This window comes from Eleutherodactylus coqui, chromosome 2 (assembly GCF_035609145.1).
Source record: "Eleutherodactylus coqui strain aEleCoq1 chromosome 2, aEleCoq1.hap1, whole genome shotgun sequence".
In the NCBI taxonomy this organism is placed as follows: domain Eukaryota; kingdom Metazoa; phylum Chordata; class Amphibia; order Anura; family Eleutherodactylidae; genus Eleutherodactylus; species Eleutherodactylus coqui.
In genome coordinates, this window is record NC_089838.1 from 23,938,182 (window position 1) to 23,949,167 (window position 10,986).

The following is a 10,986-nucleotide window of genomic DNA, read 5'->3' on the forward strand; positions in this document are numbered from 1 at the left end:
AAATAATAGTCTGTATGTCACAAAGCTAATAGGGTTGCCTCATGAAGATAAGTTATCCCCTATCCCCAGGATAGAACATAACTATCTGATCGGTGAGGGTTCCACCACTGGGACCCCCAATGATCATAAGAACGGGAGTCCCATAGGTCCATGAATGAATTTGATACTTGGGTCCCCAATTCTTGTGATTGGTAAGGGTCCGGAGATTGAACCCTCACAATCAGATACTTAGCTTGTAGATAACTTCTTTTTCCAGGACCCTTTTAACCAGTCCTGAATTAAGGACCAAGCTACATAAATATACAGCGCTTGATCCTGGGCTTTATTCCCGGGTAGTAGTAAAAATACGGCACAGGATTAAAGGTCCTGCTCCTGCAATCTAGCAGGCGCGAGCCAGATGCTTGACTGTCAGAAGAAGACAGAAGCAGTTTCTAGTCGCTTCCGCTGTCTCTTTGCAGGCTATATATTAAACAAACTTAGAGACTAAAATACAAGAAGAAAGCAAACCATCGTCTACACCAACCTAAACCATCGCCATATCCGCCGTGTAATCTCAGACTATACAAATTATACATCATAGCGTCCGAAACAATATGATACAATTATCATATAAAGAACAATACAATAATAAAGAACTGTAAATGTAAAAAAATTTTTTTACTTTTTTTGTACACCTAATAAAACAACAAAAATAGGAAAAAAAGATCAGTGAAAAAAAGGTTTAGAAAAATAGCCCTAGATGTAATGAAAAAATAAAATACACCAAAAATAATTCTGGTAACCCAAGGAAGAAAATATGGTTATAAAACCACCACGTGTATAAAATCGCTTATAAATAGAGATGAGCGAGCATACTCGGTAAGGCGATATAATCGAAAGAGCATCGCCTTTTTCAAGTACCTGCTGAAGATTCGGGGGGGCTACGTGGGTCGGGGGCGGCGAAGGGCAGCGGGGGTTGGATGAGCCGGGAGGAGAGTGAGAGAGATCCCTCTCTCTCTCTCCCTCCCGATCTCCTCTGCAACCCCCCGCTCACCCCCGTGCCCCCCCCCCCCCGAATCTTCAGGGACGAGCCAGCAGGTACTCGAAAAAGGCGATGCTCTCTTGAGTATATCGCCTTATCGAGTTTGCTCGCTCATCTCTACTTATAAAGTGTCTGGTCCTTTAAGAATGAAAGAGTTAAGAATTGAAATATTAATTTGACAGACCCCTAAGAGCACTGCGCTCCTGGATTTTACTACAACCAGAGACATAATTTCCATCTATGCCCCCCCCCCCCACATTTGTGTGGGATTCTTCCATGTTCCACACTTTCTTCCCACACCATTAAAACATACTGATGAAGCTAAGTTCTACCTATTCCTCTTAAATTGTCCCTAATGAGTGCTTATGAGAAACTAGATGGTGGGGCCAGGCCCTCATGTGAAGGATTATGATCTATAAGGCTGGGGAATACGGTGGATCAGGAAAATCTTCAGATTCTTTCACTCTTTTATACATTTTGTTATGCTGTGGCCTTGTGCAAATAAAAAAAAAATCCCCTCCCCCCCTCATCATTGTGCACTCAATACCCCAAAATGACAATGTGAGAACAGAATGTTCGAAATTTTTGTAAATTATTTAGAAATGAGAAACTACCATTTTGCATTATCAAAAGTATTAACACCCCATACTAAGTACTTAGTTGAAGCAACCTTGGCAGCAATTCCAGCCTCCAGTCGTCTACGGTATGGTGCCACACCAGGATTTGGGGATTTTCTGCCGTTCTCTGCAGATCCTCTCAAGCTCTGACAGGTTGGATGGGGGCCGTCTGTGAATGCCATTTTCAAGTGTCTCCAGAGATGTTCAATTGGGTTCAAGTCGGGACTCTGGGTGGGCCACTCAAGGACATTCACAGATTTGTCCCTAAGCCCCTCCTGTATTGTCTTGGCTGTGTGCTCAGGGTCCTTGTCTTGTTGGAAGGTCACCCTTCTGCCCAGTCTGAGATTCCTTGCGCTCTGGATCAGGTTTTCATTAAATATCTGCGGGATATGTAGGTGCTATATAAATAAAGATTATCATTCTACACTTTGCTCCATTCAGCTTTCCATCAACCCTGACCTGGATGCTGAAATACACCCCCATAACATGATGCTGCCGCCACCCTGTTTCACTGCAGGGATGGTATTGGGCAGGTGATGATTAGTGCCTGGTGTCCTCCAGACATGGCGCTTAGATTTGAGGGCAAAAAGTTCAATCTTGGTTTCATCAGACCAGAGAATCTTGGTTCTCACAGTCTGATAGTCCTTTAGGTGTTTTTTCCGTAGACTCTAGATGAGCTTTCATCTGCCTTTTACTGAGGAGATGCTTCCTTCTGGCCACTCTGCCATAAAGCCCAGAGGGCTGCAGCGATGGTTGACCTTCTGAATGTTTCTCCCATCTGCACACATGATCTTTGGAGCTCATCCAGAGTGATCATTGGGTTCTTGGTCACTTCTCTTACCATGCCCTTCTCTCCTTAGTTTGGTGGGTTAGTCAGCTCTAGGAAGAGTACTGGTTGTTCCAAACTTTAAGAATTATGGAGGCTGATGTTCTCTTGGGAACTTTCAGTATAGCAGAAGTTTTTAGTAGCTTCCTCAAGGTCTGCGCCTCCACACAATCCTGCCTCTGAGTTCTACAAGCAGTTCTTTTTTCTTAATGGCTTGATTTTGTCTCTGATATGCATTGTGAGCGGTGAAACCTTATATAGACAAGGGTGTGTCTTTTAAAATGATGTCAAATCAACTGAATTTACTACAGGTGACTCAAATCAACGTGTGGAAACATTACAAAGCCCCCAGAGCTAAATGCCAAGTGCCATCCCAAAAAGTCTGAATACTTATGTCAATGCAAAATGTTACTGAGTACAGAATGATGGGAAAACTTTTCTTTTTTTGCACAAGGCCACAACATAACAAAATGTAAAAAAAAGTAAAAGCATCTGAAGACTTTCCGGACCCACTGTATGGTGGAAATGGATATTATGCTTGTAGTGCTATTGTCTATCAACAAGGTTTCCAAGAGTTTGGCAACTTGGATGAAAGTTGCGAGGAAACGTCTTTAATACCCCGCTTCCTTCAAGTCTATAACCCTCACAATATGAACTCTCCCAAATCCTAAATGAGAGGAATATTAAATCATCTCTAATATCCAGATGGTGCCGACAGCACTGAACACCCATTACTAATTCCACTTTATAATGAAGACATGTCAGCCCTGGCGCTATATTTTTTTCCCCTAATGCTGCATCCTCTAATATGTGGAAAGCTAACTTAATGGGATATGATGTCCGCTTCCCAAATAAATTGAATATTCTTCATGTGCCTTTTTGATTCTATCTGCACATTAGCTGCTTGCTCTATCAGGCCTATTGAGTCCTAATGTATTTTGTGATATTCACATCATCAACCCTCTGAAAAAATGAGGCACTGTCCAAATGTCATTGGATGGCGTTATTGTAAATGAAGTATCTGTCAGGCTAATCGTATTATACAGCATATTAATAGATCAGACGAGCCAATACATCCCCCGTGTATAAGAGAATATTAAATATAGAGATAAGGCCTTCATATCCTTCTTCACAGTGAGCAGATCCCTATTGGCATTCCCCCCCCCCCCCTTCCCCCATCACCACTTATAATAATGTTATAATATATATAGAGAGACAGATACTATGTAATATATACGTGCATATATGCTTTTGATAAGCCGAACCTTCCCTACAGGCATAAGAATCCATATGCATCACATTACATTCTGCATGCAACACCTGCCTACAGATGTATCATCTCAATGTATCTCAGCTCATCATGCATCCTCAATAACACCCACAGAACAGAACCCCAGGAGTCCTCCATACCATCCTCCACCCCCAAAGTTGCACAAGTCATGTACAGATATGCAGCCCACAGACCCATTGTAGATTGCAAATTGTTACAGTGTTACTTACCACCCCCAAGAGAATGAAGAAATCCAACAGATCACAGAGGATCTTCAACAAGCGACACGCAGGATCCAAAGATTTACAATGTAGAAATCATGTATCTAAATAGATATGTATAAAAAAAATACAAATAGGAAATATAAAAAGGCTACAAAATGCCTGATCAGTCAGTGCTGGGCTGGGATCCTGCTCTTGCAGGATGCATAGAAGAGGATAAATGCTCAGAGCACACTGCAACACGTGAGCTGGGGTGCTAGGCTCTCCCTCCAGATCCTCATCACCCTTCTGATAGAATAAGGTTACTGAATGATCTCACATGCAGCAAAAAAAAAGCATCTATTGCATTATTCCCAGCGCCGTATATGGCAGAGGCTCGTCACACAGCCAGGCTTCTTGTATGAGTGTCTCTGCCTGCTCTGTTTCTATGGATATAGGCTGTCAATCAAGCTCTGCGCTTATGCTCCACACAATACGGTAATGGCTGACTGCTATAGGGGATGCAGGCTGCGCAGGGATGGATGCAGACAGTAGGGTTCTGGGGGATGTAGTGAGGGGTCCTGTGGGAGGGGTGGCTGGAGGTGAGGGGACTGGAGATGGGGTGCACTGTGGCTTTGGGGATTTGCAGGTGAGGGGATTTGTGCAATGGGCAGATGATAGGGTGCAGGGTATTATGTGCCATATGCAGGTGAGATGATGTATAGACTATACTGGGGATCTGAGGGGGGTGAGATGTGTGTGATACTGGGTAGATGTAGGTGAGATGATGTATAGACTATAGTGGGGATATGAGGAGGGTGAGATGTGTGTGTTAAGGGGTATGTGCAGGTGAGATGATGTATAGATTATACTGGGGATATGAGGAGGGTGAGATGTGTGTGATACGGGGTATATGCAGGTGAGATGATGTATAGACTATACTGGGGATATGAGGAGGGTGAGATGTGTGTGATACTGGGTATATGCAGGTGAGATGATGTATAGACTATACTGGGGATATGAGGAGGGTGAGATGTGTGTGTTAAGGGGTATGTGCAGGTGAGATGATGTATAGATTATAATGGGGATATGAGGGATATGAGGGGGGTGAGATGTGTGTGATACTGGGTATATGCAGGTGAGATGATGTATATGCTATAGTAGGGAAATGTGGGTGAGATGTGTGTGATACGGGGTAGATGCAGGTGAGATGATGTATAGACTATACTGGGGATATGAGGGGGGTGAGATGTGTGTGATACTGGGTATATGCAGGTGAGATGATGTATAGACTATACTGGGGATATGAGGGGGGTGAGATGCGTGTGATACTGGGTATATACAGGTGAGATGATGTATATGCTATACTTGGAAAATGTGGGTGAGATGTGTGTGATACAGGGTATATGCAGGTGAGATGATGTATATGCTATACTAGGGATATGTGGGTGAGATGTGTGTGATACGGGGTATATGCAGGTGAGATGATGTATATGCTATACTAGGGATATGTGGGTGAGATGTGTGTGATACGGGGTATATGCAGGTGAGATGATGTATATGCTATACTAGGGATATGTGGGTGAGATGTGTGTGATACAGGGTATATGCAGGTGAGATGATGTATATGCTATACTAGGGATATGTGGGTGAGATGTGTGTGATACTGGGTATGTGCAGGTGAGATGATGTATATGCTATACTAGGGATATGTGGGTGCAATGTGTGTGATATAGGGTATATGCAGATGAAATTATGTATATACTGTTGATATGAGGATAGATGTGTGGGATACTGGGTATATATGCAGGTTAGATGGTGTATATGCTATACTGGGGATATGTGAGTGAGATGTGTGTGATACTGAGTATATGCAGGTGAGATGATGTATAGACTATACTGGGGATATGAGAGGGATGAGATGGGATGTGGTGTGTGATACAAGGTAAATGCAGGTGAGATCATGTGTAGACTGTAGTGGGGCTATGAGACGGGTGAGATGTGTGTGAAACTGGGTATATGCAGGTGAGATGATGTATAGACTATACTGAGTATATGATGAGGGTTAAATTTGTGTGATAATGGGTAAATGCAGGTAAGATGATGTATATACTCTACTGTTGATATGAGGAGGGATAGATGTGGGTGATAGGTACGGGTATATGCAGATGAGATGATGTATATACTCTACTGTTGATATGAGGAGGGATAGTTGTGGGATACTGGGTATATATGCAGGTGAGACGATGTATATTGTATACTAAGTACATGAGGTTGCGATGTGTGTGATGCAGGTGAATGTAATACTATGCTGAGTATTTGCTGGTGAAATGAGGTATATGATACTGTACTGGGTATATGAGCAGTGAGATGAAGTGTGAGACTATACTGGGTATATGCAGGTGTGATTGGGTATAAGATACTGTGCTAGGTGTATGATGCATGAGATTATGCACTGGGTATATATAGGTAAATTGATCTACATAGTGCTGTACTGGGCATATGCAGGTCATATGATGTAAAAGATGTTGTGCTAGGTGTATGCAAGTGAGATGAGGTATGTGATACTATACAGTGTATGCAAGTGAGATTATGTATACTATGTTGTACTGCGTATATGCAGGTGATATAATGTGTAGGATGTTCTGTTAGGTAATATGATATATATGGTACTATACTGGGTATATGCAGGTGAGCTGATGTGTATGACGCTATACTAGGTATATGCAGTTGAAATGATTGATACAATGCTGTACTGGGTATATGCAGATGAGATGGCATAAGATGTGCTGGGTTTATGCAAATGATGATGTATATGATGCTGTACTAGGTATATGAGAGTGATATGATGTATATGATATGGTACTGGGTATATGTAGGTGAGATGATATATATTATGCTGTACAGGGTATATAAGGGCGAGATGATGTATGTGACGCTGAACTATGGGCATGATGTACAAGATGTTGTAGTAGGTATTTGCAGTTGAGATGATGTATACCACATTGTCCTGGGTATATGCAGGTGATATTGCACTGCATATCTGAAGGTGATATGATACTGTACTTTGTATATGCAGGTGTGATGATGTATAAGATGAACTGGGTACTTGCAGGTGAGATCATATATGCTGGTGTACTGGGTATATGCAGATGATTATGATGTATAGGATTCCCTACTAGGTATATGAAAACAACATGATGTATAAGATGCTGTACTTAATGTATGAAGGTGGTATGATATGTATGATAATGTATTGGGTATATAAGAGTGAGATCATGTATATAATACAGTACTGGATATATGCAGGTGAGAAGATATATAATGCTGTACTTTATACATACAGGTGAGGTGACGTATATGATGCTCTATTGGGTATATATGCAGGTGATATGATGTGTAAAGTGCCGTGCTAGGTGTATGAGGGTGAAATAATGTACTGTATAGTATATGATGCTGCTTTGGAAATATGTAGGAACTATGGGAATATACAGTATGATTCCATATAGAGTATATAATGTATAGAAATCATGCTATACTGGGTATATAAAGGTGATATGGGTGTATATAATTTATACTGGGTATGTGCTGGTAATATGGGTGTATATAATGCTATAGTGGGTATATACAGGTAATATTGGTATATAGGATCTATACTAGATATATACATGTAATATGGGTGTATGTGATCTATACTGGGTATATACATGTAATATGGGTGTATAGGATCTATACTGGGTATATACATGTAATATGGGTGTATAAGATCTATACTGGGTATATACAGGTAATATGGGTGTATAGGATCTATACTGGGTATATACAGGTAATATGGGTGTATATGATCTATACTGGGTATATACAGGCAATATGGGTGTATAGGATCTATACTGGGTATATACAGGCAATATGGGTGTATATGCTGCTGGACCTTGCATACTGTCAGAGTGATTGTATATATGAATGCATACTTGGGTATATGTAGATAATTGGGAGGTGTGCACTGATACTTGCAGGGATTTTTCATCTATAGTGGTCGGAACGTGCATATGTAATGTTATGTAATGGATACATCAGTCCAGCAGTCAGTCACACATTGGCAGTGTGGGTAGTAGGATAGCAGAGAAAGCACATGGAATCTTTTGTGCATCCCACAGTGATTCACATGATGGCACCAAGCTGCTCCCCCACACTCCTTGATTGGCATCTTTAGAGACAGAGATTTTGCTGAACAGATTTGTTTCCCACTTCAGTCTTCTGCATATTTCTTGTGCCCGGTTGTCCTTTACCCCTGTGGACAAGTATATTCTCTTTATGATGTATCTCACTGCTGATCTGTCTGATGCCTAACTTATATCTGTGTGGGGAAATGTCAATTACTAAGAGCCAACTTTTTGGGCAGTGGTTGTCACTTTTTTACCCAGTTAGACTATTAGGTCATGTTTCACTGTTCATTGTCTATTTGGGCGAAACTTCTTTTTAGATTGTATCAGCTGATCAATTTACAGATGTAGCAGAGCTGTTCCTGTCCATAAACTGTTTTCAGTAGCTTTACTTGCAGTCCTGTTTACATTCCAAGGTAGATGTGAAGAAGCAGAGATCTTAAAAAGTGTGGGGTCTTAAAAAGGTTTCCAAGACCTTTGCTACTGATGACTTTTCCTTAGGGTAGGTCATCAGTAGTTGATCAGCGTGGTCCACTGCTTGGGATCCAATCGGCTAATTACCAGTGCTGCTGTTATTGTGGACAGTGCTGCAAACAGATGGTGCTGTCCATATGGCAGCGGCCTGGTTTGGAACCACAGGCACAGCTCTCATTGAATTCAGTGGGGGCTGTGCCTGCAATACCAACCTGGGCCACTACACTGCAGACAGCAATATCTGTTTCCAGTGCTGTCTACATTGACAGCATCATCACGATCAGCTGATCGTCAGGATCCTGAGCGGTGAACCCCGACGATCAGCTATTGATGACCTATCCTGACGGTTCTGTTCAGCTACTGGGTGCCATAATAGAGCCAGAAGATAGAACCCAGAAGTGCGAATGTAAATTAGGTTGGGATTTTCATTTTAACACGCCCCCAACTGGACTATTTCAGCATGTTTTTGTCATTCTCGAGACAATCTGCCAAAGTCCAAGATTGAACCAAAGACCTTTAGATCTTCATCTAACATTCTCGCAAATGAGCTATCTACTTTCTGTAATCAAGTGATTATGACATGCACCTAACACACAAAAGGTTTGAAACCAGGGAGACACACAGGACTACAATACCTCTTAAATACGGATGAGTGAACTTTTCAAAAGTTATGGTCATCCGTTTCACCGAATTTGGGTCAAAAGTTGTAGTTCGGCCCAAATTAGTTGTAACTGAGCCACAACTTCTCGAATACCCCTAAAACTTGTGTATTACGCTGTCTAAGAGCAATAAAAGCCATGAAAACCCTGTATAACACTCTTAGGTGACGTAGGAGTGGATCTAAGTACTATTGAGATGTTTTTAGGCAAAGTTTATGAAGAAAAAAAAGAAGGAAAAAGATTACTTTATAAGTAGGAAAAAGTAGTAGAGGCTTTATGATGAGCCATCACCTTCTCCATCATGAGGAACCTAGATACAGAACAGTCAAGGAGAGGCGTGATAAACATAACCTACCCAAATCACACTTTTTACCCTATGCACAAATACAGGGCTTTCTATGTTCTAGACTTGCTGAGGTCTCTAAAGAGGATGGTTATCAATCCAATTGACACACTGATGTCAATACCTCCATAGAGACATTCTATCTCTGATCTGTATGGTCGTTTAGGGAGGGGTGAGGCGTTCCAGTTAATGCTTGATTGTTTAACCCCTTCCCGCTCCATGACGTACCGGTACGGGTACCTTCATACAGTGCGGGCGTCAGCTGTTTATAACAGCTGACACCCGCGGGCAATATTAACCATTTAAATGCCACTGTAAATGCTGACAGCGGCATTTGAATCCCCAGAACGATGTTCGCGGTGAGATCGGGGGAGCCATGCAGGTGTCATGGCAGCCGGGGGCCTAATGAAAGGCCCCAGGGCTGCCTTACCAGACTGCCTATCAAGTCATGTCCGTGGGGTGGCTTGATAGACTGCCTGTCCCCCAGGGGGACTTCCAAGTAAAGTAAAAAAAAAAAAATCAATAAAGTTTTTTTAATTTAAAAAAAAAAAAAAGTTATAAATCACCCCCCTTTTGTCATATCTATTATTAAAAAATCTAAATTATAAAATAAAAATATGTATTTGGTATCGCCGCGTCCGTAAAAGTCGAATCTATCAAAGTAGTGCATTATTTTTCCCACACGGTGAACGTCGTCCGAAAAAAAAAAATAAAGAACGCCAGAAATGTACTTTTTTCGTTACCCTGTCTCCCAGAAAAAACGCAATAAAAAGCGACCAAAAAGTCGTATGTATTCCAAATTGGTACTATCAGAAACTACAGGACATCCCGCAAAAAATGAGCCCTCGCTCAACGACGTCGACGAACAAATAAAAAAGTTATTGCGCACACAAGATGACCGCAGAAAATAATTGAAAAAAATTAAATGTCTTTGAAAAAAAAAAGGGTAGTATAGTAAAAAAAACCAATACAAGTTTGGTATCGTAGTAATCGTACCGACCCATAGAATAAAGTTATCATGTCGTTTTTGTTGCAGTTTGTGCGCCGTAGAAACAAGACTCCACTTAGAATTTATTTAAAGTTTTCCAGTACATTATATGGTACTTTAAATAGCACCATTGAAAAATACAACTCATTCCGCAAAAAATAAACCCTCATACAGCGACGGCGATGGATAAATGAAGGAGTTAGGACTTTTTTGAAGGGGGGAGGGAAAAACGAAAATGGAAAAAGAAAAAGGGGCCACGTCATTAAGGGGTTAAAAGATGGGTACGGGAACTCCGTGACCTGGAGATACCTCAAAAAGCTTGTTTAAGGCTGGACCTCTGTAAGAAAGGCCATAACAAATGAAAGATGGCGGGAAACCTATTTCAAAATCATTCACAGTGGTTTAGATATTCCCCGCACCCCAGA

At 41.5% G+C, this 10,986-nt stretch overlaps 1 protein-coding gene across 1 annotated transcript in view; it reads right to left on the reverse strand.

Moving 5' to 3' along the window:
* ANKS1B (ankyrin repeat and sterile alpha motif domain containing 1B) overlaps window positions 1-4,053 on the reverse strand; it is a 112,427-nt gene extending 108,374 nt beyond the window's left edge. Inside the window, exon 1 of the mRNA XM_066589531.1 lies at window positions 3,965-4,053. The gene's annotated coding sequence lies outside the window, so the exon portion shown is untranslated. The remainder of the gene's footprint in view (window positions 1-3,964) is intronic.
* Window positions 4,054-10,986: the final 6,933 nt, after the last annotated feature.